Source organism: Salvelinus alpinus, chromosome 10 (genome assembly GCF_045679555.1).
Source record: "Salvelinus alpinus chromosome 10, SLU_Salpinus.1, whole genome shotgun sequence".
Taxonomy (NCBI): Eukaryota; Metazoa; Chordata; class Actinopteri; order Salmoniformes; family Salmonidae; genus Salvelinus; species Salvelinus alpinus.
In genome coordinates, this window is record NC_092095.1 from 58,542,162 (window position 1) to 58,556,092 (window position 13,931).

General features: G+C 45.9%; 1 protein-coding gene across 4 annotated transcripts in view; it reads left to right on the forward strand.

The window, feature by feature from the left end:
- Positions 1-13,931, forward strand: part of mcf2la (mcf.2 cell line derived transforming sequence-like a) — a 64,307-nt gene that overhangs the window by 11,943 nt on the left and 38,433 nt on the right. The window lies entirely within an intron of this gene.

The window sequence follows — 13,931 nt, forward strand, 5'->3', positions numbered from 1 at the left end:
CCAGCTGAGCTATACTATTAGAGTGCATATTTGCCTGAATATTTTGACATAAAACATTCACCCTGCCTTGGACTACAAAGTCTGTTAAACTGAAAAAAATACAAGAGTTACTTTTAGCCTCATTGATGTGCACCTCAGGGACTTGGATTGCTGTGTCATGCTGTCAGGGAATGGACGCTATTTAAAGGTTTAGTTCAGCCCGAAACCAAAAGTTTGTCAGATGTTCTTATATCTCTGAAGCCGTCTGAAGTTGAGCTTCAGAGATTGTTTTCCACCCGCCGTCTACTGGGTAGAACTCGCTAAAGAGAGAATTCTGCAGGCGCCCGTCCTAAACAAACAGGAAAGATGGGCACCATGTTATTGGATGGCATTAGACGGTGCCAATATTTCCACATAATTTCAGTCTTTGTATGCCACTCACATTTCTGCATTAATTTCCCATTGACATCAATCAGTGGTGGTCGGAGCCGTTTAAGATGAGGGAGGTCAATTCATTTTTTTATGAGTATGACCTTATTTCCATTACAGCATGTTGGATGACTGTCATTCATATTCCATTCACCCAGTTCAATGTAACATTGATAGGTTTAGGTTACTACATGATACTCTAATGTCCCTATACCCATCATGAGGTTGTTACAACCTAGCCTATGAATGAAAGTTTACAACAGGTGCACAGGTCAAGATGATAATTTTTTGTAATCAAGGTGACAGACAGTAACACATTCATAATCGCCTTGTACACTCTTGCCTGCATCTAGCTGATCTAGGGCATAATCCTTAGTCCAACAGTTGCAAACAAGAGTTTCTATTGGACAAATTCGGGTATGTTTATCCCCATTTCATTCCGTTTGCTTCCGTTTTGGGAAACGTTTTTCAACAGAATCGGCGGAATGAATACACTCCTAATCACACGCAAACACAGTTCACTTTCATAGCAGCCACATACAAACAGCATGATCACTTTGCTTGTTGTAATTCCTTCTCGCATCTACGTGCTGTCCTCTCTCACCTTTTCCCTTCGCTTGTGGACTTTAGTACAACACATCAGCTGTCTGTGACCAGGCAAAAAAAAACTTTACAAGCCAAAGCTTCATATCATAACCACTACGCACAGCCTACATAGTTGTCACCATTTTATCTAACGTCATAGTCAACATAGCTAATAGAACTATCACATTAGTAAACCCGCTACAATCATGCAGTACAGTGTACAGTCAGCAAGTACTTTCAGTTACACCAGCAGGCCCTGGTGGCAATAAATTAATTAAACCAAAGGCTTACCTTGACTTGGAAGAGTTCCAGTGTTGGATAGCCATAGCCCACTAGCTAACATAGAAGCCTTCTCAATTTGAACCGGGTGTTTGAATAGGCTAATCTAGCTAGCTAAGTAAGTGAAAGTGAAAAAAAATATAGCTAGCTCTCTTTCCCTCTCTCTATTGCTTCTCCTTCATTTTTGAAGAAATGTAATTGTTCAAACTGTTCAACTATTGTCTTTCTCTCTGTCAGCTACTCACCATATTTTATGCACTGCAGTGCTAGCTAGCTGTAGCTTATGCTTTCAGTACTATATTCGTTCTCTGATCCTTTGATTGGGTGGACAAAATGTCAGTTCATGCTGCAAGAGCTCTGAGAGGTTGGAGGACATTCTCTGGAAGTCGTCATAATTACTGTATAAGTCTATGGAAGGGGGTGAGAACCATGAGCCTCCTAGGTTATGTATTGAAGTCAATGTATCCAGAGGAGGATAGAAGCTAGCTGTCCTCCGGCTACACCATGGTGCTACCATACAGAGTGCTGTTGAGGCTACTGTAGACCTTCATTGCAAAGCAGTATGTTTTAATCAATTATTTGGTGACACATATTTGGATACATTTAGTATAGTTTTATTTTAAAAGTATAGGTTTTTTCATGTTTCACTTTTTATTTTTATGAAATTCACTGAGGAGGAGGGTCTTCCCCTTTTCTCCTCTGAGGAGCCTCCACTGACATCCATGCATGATTTAGTTAAAAGTCAGAGTTTCAAGTGTGGATCTAATGGTAGGATTCAGCCCTAACAACACACTATGGGCCGGTTTCCCAGACAGATTAAAGCTAGGCCTGGATTAGAAATCATTCTCAATGGAATCTTCAGGACCAGTATTTATCTGTGTCCAGAAAACTGTCCCGATACATTTTCCGCCACTTTTGTTCTGTTACACCTCAATCCCATGACCATGATTCCTAGTCATTTATATTTCAGTTTCCTTTTCATCCCATAGAACACCCTCTCTATCTGTCAGTGTAGATTTCGGTATGCTCGTCCCAGCGGTGACCTTTCCCTGACCTCTGAACCTCACTGTGACCCCTCTGTAGCGCTCTGCAGCGTCAGCATCTCTAGATACTGAACAGGCTACCCCCTTCCTGTCCTATCCTTTATCCAACTCGTGTTACTCGAGTCCAGTGTATACTGTTGTGTGCGTCCTTTAGTATTGTGCTTGTGAAAGACTGTTTTTGACTCCGCTACAGTAATGTGATGATGCTTTCTCTGTCAGACTCGGGTAAGATTTCAGTGTTTGTCTTGCTAAGAAGTGGCATGGATAATGGTGTTTTTTTGTCCGTGCCTGATAGGATGCTATCGATGTTTCTTTATGATTGAGCAGGGCGTGTGCAATAGGTGTTACATTAGGTTGACTGAATTGCTTGTCTGATTGTTTTGGCTGTGCTCTCTCTACCTCTATCCTGTTCTCTTGTTTGTTGTTCCTTCCCTTGTTTTTCCCTTCCATCTTGTCCGCCATCTGTTCTTCCATCCCTCCTTTCCCAAGTTGTCTGTCTTTCAATGCAGTCGTATACTAATCCCCACAGCTGGTAATCCCAGGTGTGTCAGGCTATTGATAGTGTTTTATACATGATGAATGTTGGAAGTATGATTATTTAATCATTATCCCAAATATGTGTTACGACGCCCAGGTTCCGAGTAAGATATCTTGATAAGGACACAAGCCCGCCTGCCCTGGTAGCACCACCCAGGTTGCTGGTGAGGCGGACGTGACTGGGAGTGGGCAGGAACAAGCTAATTGGCCTTAATGACCGTCTGGCATTCTGAACTGATGCACATAGAGTGACGGAGAAGGATATGGGGATATAGAGAGGTTGAGAAACAGAGAGACGGAGACGGGGAGTGACCAGCCAGTCCCTTTGGTAAACAAATACACATACAGTGTCAGAGAAAGGAAATATGAAAGATTGGTTGTTGTTCTCTTGTACTATAAATGATCTCAAAAGCAACATTTAGTTTTTAGGTGTTTTCCTGTCCGATGGTTTGACAACTAAACTAGAGACAAGTCTAATCCTTTATTGACTCAGTGGATGGTCTATTGTCTTATGAGTCCTACATGTCCCGGTGTTCCTGCTCTAGAAATCCCCCTGAGATCATGTCAGCATCAGGTGGCTGTTCTCTTACTCCTACACAGATTCCACAGGCCTTAAGTCACACCTCAATGTTGCTTTTCCTGGTAAGTTTATGGGGGGGAGGGAACAAATGGTGTTTGAATAAAGAGACGGGGAAAGCCCGGCATAAACAGTCAATCAGAGCAGTTAGTCTGGGTCCAGTCTCCACCATGCCCCGCAGACCCACTGTTTCATCACAGGCCACTAAAAGGACCAGTACATGTTTATCAACCACAACAATTACTTCCTTCAACTGAACAGGCCTGCCAACGGTCAGCACTAATCTCATGTTATCAGTCACGTTGTAAATTACAAGTTTATCAACCGCCTAGATCACGTGTCAAACTCATTCCACGGAGGGCCGAGTGACTGCAGGTTTTCACTCCTCTCTTGTACTTGATTGATGGAATAAGTAGTAAGGAACTCCCCACACCTGGTTGTCTAGGTCTTAATTGAAAGGGGAAAACCAAAAACCTGCAGACACCTGGCCCTCGGTGGAAAGAGTTTGACACCTGTGGCCTAAGTACTAAGCTCAGTTGTCCACAAGTTCCACCCAGAATAAAGCTAGTATGTTTGGACCAGCTTCTGTCTCACACATAATGGACACACAAACACACACTTCACAGTTGCCTCAGAGACCGTGGGAACCCCACCCATAACACTAACATCAAGTCACGTTAATAGTACCTGGCTCCAGCTGCTATTAGTCATGGATTTAGTTCCATCAGTCAACAACAAGACAATCAATCCTCTATTATTCAAATGTACACAAACTATTCAGCTGCATCACACAGGTACAAGTGTTGCACGTAATGCAAACTAACCGAGAGCATCGTACCAATAGATTGGTCTACATTGTAAACATTGACAGAAGCATCTAGTCCAGGGGTGTCAATGTTTACAATTTACAACATAGTAGGCCAGGCATGGGTCACAACTAAGTTGCCTAACAATCTGTTTCTTGGAAATGAAATGCTGACCGGTCTGTTGTGCACCATGCCCTGTGAATAGACGCCTAATGTGTCCCAAAGCAATCCAGCAGCCACAGGAAACTGTCCGTTTATAAACTACCACTTCCTTTCCTAGAGTCAGCGTTCAGTGTCACACACTGTCCCTGTCTACTTCCCACCTTCTGCCCTGGATTTCATATCAGTTATCAGGTCAGTATAGATATATGAGATGAGACGCACCCCTACAGTAGGACCATGTGACAGGAAGGCTGTCAGCCATCCCATAATACAGTAGAACAGCTGACAGGCTGACTCTCCATATGCTTCCTGCTTCCTGGGACTGTCTTCTCATAATGGGGACAAATACAGTAACGGCAGTCTATTTTCATCACTACGCCGGCAGAGAGACGATGTAAAAGGATTTGGATCAGACACACTTGGTGTGCTTCCCAAGTGGCACCCTATTCCCTTTATAGTGCACTACTTTTGACCCCCTGTATAGGGACTAGAGAGCTATTTGGGATGCAAGCTTGTTTACTCCTGAGTCTGTCCCTGTTGACTGACATCAGATGTGTTTGACTAATTACTGTAGGGACTGGATGGATGTCTTTCGAAAGTAATTGAAGTGATGCATATTGTACACATATTTATGCGTAGCAATAACTCAGATAGCATTACCTATGTTATTGGCATGTTCATTATGACGTTATTATAATGTTGTGTAACAGGAGGTAGATAAGTATTGGGGAAGGGACGGGGAAACGATTGAAAGGGAGGGATGGAGTGGCCCTGGGGCAGAAAGACAGACGGTAACAGGTAAAATGATCCTTTTATATTATCCCATGAAACCACAGCATTTGTCTGCTGTAGTCTGGGAGCCAGAACCAGCCTGACGAGAGAGGCTAGGTTGCTGGTAATACTCTGTCTCTAGATGTATTGGACTGTGGGAGTCTATAGGACACAGACTGGAGAGAGAGATGGGATGAAACCAATTCATTTTACCGTTCTAACCCCATCGTCCCTATCTCTAATCTCTCAGTCAATTCAGTTTTTACATTAAATGAAAAACCTAATGCCACCCTGTCTGAATTCTGCCTGGGATTATACAACATCCTGTATGTAGAGGGGCCTCCTAATCTGTTCTGTAGTCATGTGGAAACATGTAGCACTGTCAGATACATGACTTCATCACTAGGTGGCCGTCTCATAAAGGACCACAATGACAATATAAATAGAACAGCAGAGGAAGTACATGACTGTGCTCTCCACCATGGCCAGACAGACGGTTGTCTCCTATGTCTGGATGGATGTCTGGATGGCTGTAGCGTGGGGGGGGGGGGGGGTTGATTACCATGTGCGATGGGTTCTGTGTAGTGAGTTCTGTGTAGTGAGTTAAGGGGATTTCCCACACAGTGCTCGTCTGTGTGTAACCGTCTCAGCTAGAGTCTCGTATTACTTCCTGAGGAGATTAGCCCACTGCTTCACTATCTCACTAGCTGTGATCCATGACATGTACCAAGTCCCTCTGGACTTTTATGTCAAGGAGAGGCTCAGCAGATAGGACCACCGGCAATTAACACTGACTGTAAACATTCTGCATTTCAGATTTTCTAACGGTTTGCCTCATTGGCAGTAAAAGTATCAAAACTCTGTAGATCTATGGCTAAGTACACAGACACACACACCACACAGACACACACACTTCACAAGGGGGGTCAGGAGACAACAGCTGCGGACTAGAGGTCAATGTCAGGGGTCCAGATCACCTGGTGTCTTCGGAGTGTCTAGAACAGAGCTGGTAAAAGGGAAGACTGGGAGAGAAATCTACAAGCTCCTCCCTTTCTCTCTCTCGCCCCTCTTCACACCCCCCTCGTCACCCCCTTCTCTCCCTCCCTCCAATGTGCCCTCTGTTTCATCAAGGTTTTGCTGTCCTCCTATTTTCACTACAACATGTTTTCCTCTCTGTAGTGTCTAGGCTAACAGACGGATGGTGTGTGAGGGAGGGAGAGGGAAAGTGTGGAACTGTAAAGATGTGTGTTTTTCCTCTGAATACAGAACCTATTGGTTTATTCAGTCCCAGCAGTAATGGCTCTCTTCTGTTTGCCTGCTCTCTGTGTGTGGCACACTGGGTCCCTTGCCCTTCCCCTGCAGTGTGTGTGTGTGTGTGTGTGAATGCTAATATACACTAAGTGTACAAAACATTAAGAACACCTTCCTAATATTGAGTTGTTCATCAGGGCATGGACTCTACAAGGTGTCAAAAGCGTTCCACAGGGATGCTGGCCCATGTTGACTCCAATGCTTCCCACAGTTGTCAAGTTGGCTGGATGTCCTTTGGGTGGTGGACCATTCTTGATACACACGGGAAACAGTTGAGTGTGAAAAACCCAGCAGCATTTCAGTTCTTAACCCACTCAAACCGGTGTGCCTGACACCTACTACCATACCCCGTTCAAAGGCACTTCAGTGTTTTGTCTCGCCCATCCACCCTCTGAATGGCACACATACACAACTCATGTCTCGATTGTCTCCAGGCTTAAAAATCCTTCTTTAACCTGTCTCCTCTCCTTCATCTACACTGATTTGAAGTGGATTTAACATGTGGCGTCAATAAGGGATCATAGCTTTCACCTGGTCAGTCTATGTCATGGAAAGAGCAGGTGTTCCCGAATGTATTGTACTCTGTGTCGGTACCATTGACTTGCGTTGGATTTGTGACACAAATGCAAAAAAGTTAGCATTTGAAACAGTGACCTTGAAAACAAAAGCAAAGCATGGATTGCTCTCATACCTGGTCCATAGACTGCTTATACATTAAGAAAACCAATATGTAATTTGGGTGAACCATCCCTTTAACAATGGCTGTGGGGATTCTTTAAATAGCAGGAACAGCACCATCTATGTAGGATGGGAAATATACCCAACAAATACAATTACTAATTTCTCTGAACAAGGGGAAAAAAGAAGAAAAAAATCACTGAGAATACATTACATAGGATGAAGAAACAGAACTCCATACTACTTGTCAGACACAGAACTGATACTAAATACTCGTTGTTGATGTGGGATTGGTGTGGGGGGTCCGTGGATGGCTTTTGACCCCTTTGGATTCCTAAACGACCCGTTTTAGGGTTTGGGGTTAAGGGTTAGGGGTTAGGGAATTGTTTTGTCCCCACAAGGATAGTAAAACAAATGTGTGGTGTGTGTGTGACAGATCTAGGATCAGCTTAACACAAAACTGACCCTAGATCAGTGGGGGCAACATCCCTCTCCCTATCTCTGGCTGCATAAAAGGCCAGTAAATGTCATAGGTGGCATTGAGCTGGAAGCAGTCCCATACAGGCAGCTGCTCTGTGACATCATCACCCAGGCCCTGGCTCCTGATTGACTGAGATATATCAGACAGAGAGGGGTCCTCCAGAGGGCTGTGTGAGGGACGATGGCTTTGGTACCAACCACATTCTGTCTGTCACTCGTCTTTATCTCCCCTTGATCTGATCCCAGACCAGCTTACACACCGATTATAGATGTGTGAGGTGCACATGTATAGGCTTATCTGAGGGAATTACATCTGGCTACTCTCTCTTTCCGTCTCCTCTCTCCTCTCTCCTCTCTCCTCTCTCTCCTCTCTCTACGTCTGTCTATTTCTCTCTCTCTACGTCTGTCTATTTCTCTCTCTCTACGTCTGTCTATTTCTCTCTGAGTCGTTTGTTTACGCTCTTTCAGTACCTGGGAGAGAGGGATCAGTGGGAGGTGTAATCTGAAACTGAGCCCAGTCTGGCTGAGTGTGTATATGGAGACAGGGGGAGGGATGGGGGTGTGGTGAGTGTGTGTGTGTGTGTGTGTGCCGCCCAGTGACGGAGCGTTCAGTGTACGGCTGAAGTCTCAGCACTCAGGCTGTGGAGAAATGGACGGCTGTCGCTCACACGACTGCTTATTCTGAGAGTGTGTGTGTGTGTGTTCTCCCGGGGGGAGAGGGGGGACAGGATGGCCCTCAACCGAGTGTCCCTGCTCTGCCATGACATCACCAGGATGTGGCTGCAACTCAACTTGATAACAGGTAAGATGTTTGTGTGGCAGGGGGGCGGTGTTTGTGACTGACAGTGCACGTGACAGAATACGGTGCGTGTGCAGCTGTGTGTGTGACTGAACGGTATTGTCAGAGAGGTGAGGAAGTTGTACTTCAGTTTAATGCACTTTGCTTTTACATTTTATTTTAGCTTTGTTGTCATTCCGTGTGGAACATCTAAATCTGTCCCTCCCTCTTGCAAAACTACTCTATTTGCATATATGGAAATACTGTCCCAGCAGTTGATTGGTATCTGGTTACTAACAATCTTCAACTCCCAATGACTGTGTTTGTTGCCCTGCGCCAAGCAATCAGGACTAGATTCTAGTAAATGTTCAACAAGAGAATTCGAATGAAAACATCCCCCCCCCATATATTTTACAAAGTGGCTGTTTTAATTTGCATGCTGTGCACACCCAGGCCGTTGCACAGTGAGAGTGTCTTGTCTCTGTTTCTCCACTGCCAGAAGGACAGGCTTTGGGATAATGTGGGTTTAAACTCACCCGAGCCCCTCAACACCGAACCTTCGCAGTTGGCACCGCCGGTGTCATACTCACTGCCACGTCACATGGAAGAGGCAGTGAGGGTGACGGAAGAGTCACCCTCACTACGGAGAGTCTTTGCTCTCTACCAATCTGCCAATCTGGATGGTTTGGTCATAACATGGGCAGCACCAGCAGGAATCTGTGCCACGTTGTCATGCCAACACTTCCTCTTCATTGACTGTCCATTCATCTGATAAAACTGTAGCAGTTTGTTTTGTTGTTGTATTTTGCTTTGGTTTGAATTGATTCCAAAAATATTTCAAATCCTTTCCGGGAGCTTAAGGAAGCGCTTTTTCTCAGTATATTCTCCCTGGCTCATGTCATGAGTTAACATGTTGTCTTAAACACGTGAGGTATAAAACAAAGAGAGTCGCACACACTCCATATATATATATATATAAGGCACAGTTAAGCCGAAACAAAGAGAGCCGAAACAGTTTTTTTACCCAATAAATTACTGGGAGGTTTTATATATATATATAAAACCTCCCAGTAATTTATTGGGTAAAAAAGCACCAACGTTTCGGCTTAACTGTGCCTTCTTCAGGGCTTCTCCCACCATCAAGAAGGCACAGTGATGCTGAAACGTTGGTGCTTTTTTACCCAATAAATGACTGGGAGGTTAATACATATGGAGTGTGCGACTCTCTTTGTTTCTATAGCTTACAGTTTATTCACCGTTAGTCAGCACCTCTACATCATTTTCTCTGGGTGTGCACCAGCTCATGCTTTTTATTTAACACCTGAGTTGACATTGATCAATACGGTGAACCCACTTCCATCTCCTGAACTATTAAGCTCCAAGAGAGGTTTTACAGTACAAGTAAAAACACATCCCTGGAATCTCTCCTTTGTCAAACCAAGGGAAAGTTTGACTCGAGGTGTCCTAAAGAGATGTTCTGTTTCCTTGGAATATCTGGTGTGTGTGGTAGCGTGAGACAGTGGAGAGGGTGATGAACAGTGGTGTGTTGTCTGTCTCTTACTTCCATTCAGTAACAGAGATATGCTTGTCAACACACAGAGACTGGTCCGCTGGCCAAGCGGAAGGACATTGTGCCCATTTCCTCCAATCTCTCAGGGCTAGCCCACAGACACAGATTTACACTAATGACCAAAAGTGTGTGGACACCTGCTCGTCAAACATCTCATTCCAAAATCATGTGCATAAATATGGAGTTGGTCCCCCCTTTGCTGCTATAACAGCCTCCACTCTTCTGGGAAGGCTTTTCACTAGATGTTGGAACATTGATGTGGGGACATGCATTAGTGAGGTCGGGCAGTGATGTTGGGCGATTAGGCCTGGCTGACTGTAGGTGTTCCAGTTCATTCCAAAGGTATTCAATGGGGTTGAGGTCAGGGCTCTGTGCCGTCCAGTCAAGTTCTTCCATACCGATTTCATTTTGTGCACGAGGGCATTGTCATGCTGAAACAGGAAAGGGCCTTCCCCAAACTGTTGCCACAAAGTTGGAACCACAGAATGGTCTAGAATGTCATTGTAGGCTGTCGCGCTAAGAGCTTCACTAGAGCTAAGGGGCCTAGCCCGAGCCATAAAAACAGCCCCAGACCATTATTCCTCCAACAAACTTTACAGTTGGCACTATGCATTGGGTCAGGTAGCGTTCTCCTGGCATCCGCCAAACCCAGATTAGTCCGTCGGACTGCCAGATGGTGAAGCGTGATTCATCACTTCAGAGAAGGCGTTTCCACTGCTCCAGAGTCCAATGGCGGCGAGCTTTACACCACTCCAGCCAACGCTTTGAATTGCGCATTGGGATCTTAGGCATGTGTGCGTGCGGCTGCTCGGCCATGGAAATCCATTTCATGAAGCTCCAGACGAACCGTTCTTGTGCTGACGTTGCTTCCAGAGGCAGTTTGGAACTCTGTAGTGAGTGTTGCAACCACGGACAGCTGATTATTACACACTTCAGCACTCGGCGGTCCCGTTCTGTGAACTTGTGTGGCCTACCACTTCACAATAACAGCACTTAGAGTTGACCGGGGCAGCTCTAGCAGGGCAGAAATTTGACGAACTAACTTGTTGGAAAGGTGGCATCCTATGATGGTGCCAAGGTTGAAAGTCACTGAGTTCATAGGCCATATTACTGCCAATGTTTGTCTATGAAAATTGCATGACTGTGTGCCAAATTTTATACACCAGTCAGCAATGGGTGTGGCTGAAGTAGCCGAATCCAGTCATTTGAAGTGGTGTCCACATACTGCTGTGTATATATAGTGTAGTTTACAGTGCAGCAGACTAGCCACCATGTTGGCACCTGACGCTCCATGACAAAAAGGATTTGACAAAGACTGAACAGTAGCCACATATTGCAGCTCATCGTGTAGAAATATTACAGATTTAATCGTATCCAGAGATTTATGGGCTGGGCAGAGGGCATCCACACACACAGTGAGCACGCATGGCAACAGGGCAACGGTGGCCGTTTGACCCAGTTGTTATTGTCGTGTGTGTTGTTATCCCCATGGCAGATGGGGACCTGGTAAACCCAGACTGTAATACCATAATAGAACTGGGTTCCCCTCACATACACAATGATACACACACACACAATAGTACACACACACAGCTGTGGAATGGCTGTTCATCCCTTACTTGTCCTCTCACTCACACACACAGCTGCCCTTCTTCTTGCCACACCACCACCAACAGTTAGCTCCATCACCAGCTCATACCCACACAGCATGGCACTCCACACAGCATGGCACTCCACACAGCATGGCACTCCACACAGCATGGCACTCCACACAGCATGGCACCCCACACAGCATGGCACTCCACACAGCATGGCACTCCACACAGCATGGCACTCCACACAGCATGGCACTCCACACAGCATGGCACTCCACACAGCATGGCACTCCACACAGCATGGCACCCCACACAGCATGGCACCCCACACAGCATGGCACCCCACACAGCATGGCACTCCACACAGCATGGCACTCCACACAGCATGGCACTCCACACAGCATGGCACCCCACACAGCATGGCACCCCACACAGCATGGCACTCCACACAGCATGGCACTCCACACAGCATGGCACCCCACACAGCATGGCACCCCACACAGCATGGCACCCCACACAGCATGGCACTCCACACAGCATGGCACTCCACACAGCATGGCACCCCACACAGCATGGCACTCCACACAGCATGGCACTCCGCACAGCATGGCGCCCCACACAGCATGGCGCTCCACACAGCATGGCGCTCCACACAGCATGGCACTCCACACAGCATGGCGCTCCACGCCCCACACACACACACACACACACACACACACACTTCCACATCCCCAATACAATCTGTTGCCTTTCAGTCCACATACCAAGACTGCCCTGCCCACCCTGCCCATACACCACATACCACAACAACACATGAAGTTACTGCATGGACCAGGGGTTAGCTGTAGGGGTTAAATAAAGGGGAGGGGTTAGGGTCTAGGGGTTAATTTCAGACTGGGTGATTATACTGTATTTTTCAAAGGGTGACATCAAGGACTGTACCACCTGTGATCGTGACTTTGTCCTTCAGACCAGACGTGTAAAGGCAAGGAGGTCTTTCCAGGCTGCTAACATGTGTTTTACCGCCTGCTGCTTGTGGGAACATGATGAGCGAACAAAGAGATTCATGGGACAGGAGAGGGAGTAGCACTCTGTCTACTGCACAGAGGCATGGTAACTACCATGTTGGTGCATGTGTGAAACTGGTGGTGAACTTTTGTGTCAGTGGGGTCACACGATCATGTGAAAGGAATGTCATGACTGGAGTGAAGATGCATTGTAAACTACTCAACAAGAACTGTTGGTCGGATCTTTTTTTGTTGTAGCTTTGATGGCATTCGATAAAACGCATAGAAGGAACGTGGAGAGAGGCCTGTGTAGAATCTCCTTTACTGGAAAGAGCTGTGTAGTTGTCTTCCCAGTCCCCACAGCTCAACCAGAGCCAGGTCTCCACATTAACAATGTAGGCATTAGTAATAGAACCCTGGCCTCCTTTCAATGGAGTATCTCCCTCCTCCTTTTTCCCCTTTTCTCCCCCTCCTCCTTTTTCCCCTTTTCTCCCCCTCTTCCCTTTTTCCCCTTTTCTCCCCCTCTTCCCTTTTTCCCCTTTTCTCCCCCTCTTCCCTTTTTCCCCTTTTCTCCCCCTCTTCCCTTTTTCCCCTTTTCTCCCCCTCTTCCCCCTTTTCTCCCCCTCTTCCTCTTTCCCCTTTTCTCCCCCTCTTCCCCCTTTTCTCCCCCTCCTCATCTTCCCCTTTTCTCCCCCTCTTCTCTGTGAGCTGTCATCCATCCAGATCTGAGATGTAATCTGTGAGGTTATACAATAGTTACCAGACAGGAAGGAATATGACAAGATATAAAACCTTACATGATAGAAATGTTTTGCATAGAGTATAAATGATTCTGTCTGTTTTCATGTCAGCTCTATCCTCAACATTGTAAACCTTGACCTTCACTGATTAAGCTCCCATCTACTGATCTTGGCTCCCATCAACCTCAAAACGTGGGGCCTGGTTGGGAGGAAGTTGGGGGTGTTGTGTGGTTTTGTGCTGCTTAAGAGTTTCCTGGCTGGCACAGGCCTGTTTTGGTGGCTTTTCTCCGGGTCTCAGTTGGAGCGCTCACAGACCACAGTGACGAGACTGAACACGTCTCTACACATCATATGCAATGCACTCAGTGAGGAGGGTAGGGCCCTTAGTTCTCAATGGAACTGAATGGGTTAGAGATGCTCTTGAAAGAGCCGTTCCTTACCTCTAATACCAGGAAGAAAGAGGGGTAAACACAGAGAGAGAAGTACTGTAAGGTCTATTTTTAGAAGACATGTTTGTATAAACTTAATTTAGATTTATTAGAGAATTAGAAATATATACTCACACACACCCTTCGCTCTGTGGCAGCTTCTCTCTAGGTTGTGT